Genomic DNA, 401 nt, shown 5'->3' with positions numbered 1-401 from the left:
CTATCTATCTATCTGTTTATCTCTATCTATCTATCTGTCTGTGTATCTATTAACCACCAATCATTAATAATACAAGTTCTGTCTTACATTATAGTCTTCACCACATCATCATCATCATCTTCATCATCATCATCATCACCATCATCAGGAGAGCAGTCTGTTTTCCGAACTTCCCAACCATCTCTTATTTAATCTCTCTCTCTCTCTCTCTCTCTCTCTCTCTCTCTCTCTCTCTCTCTCTCTCTCTCTCTCAATTAATACAGTCAGGGAATTTTGGCGTCCATGTTCCGTGTTGTCGGCAAGTCAGGTGAGGTGAGGTCGTCAGGTCAAGCCAAGTCACGTCAAGCCAAGTCAGGTCAGGTCAGGTTAGGTCAAGTCAGGTCAGGTCAGGTCAAGTCTAG

This window comes from Coenobita brevimanus, chromosome 116, assembly GCF_032717465.1.
Source record: "Coenobita brevimanus isolate Jiangsu-jjx chromosome 116, ASM3271746v2, whole genome shotgun sequence".
In the NCBI taxonomy this organism is placed as follows: domain Eukaryota; kingdom Metazoa; phylum Arthropoda; class Malacostraca; order Decapoda; family Coenobitidae; genus Coenobita; species Coenobita brevimanus.
Note: the sequence above shows the minus strand (reverse complement) of the source record.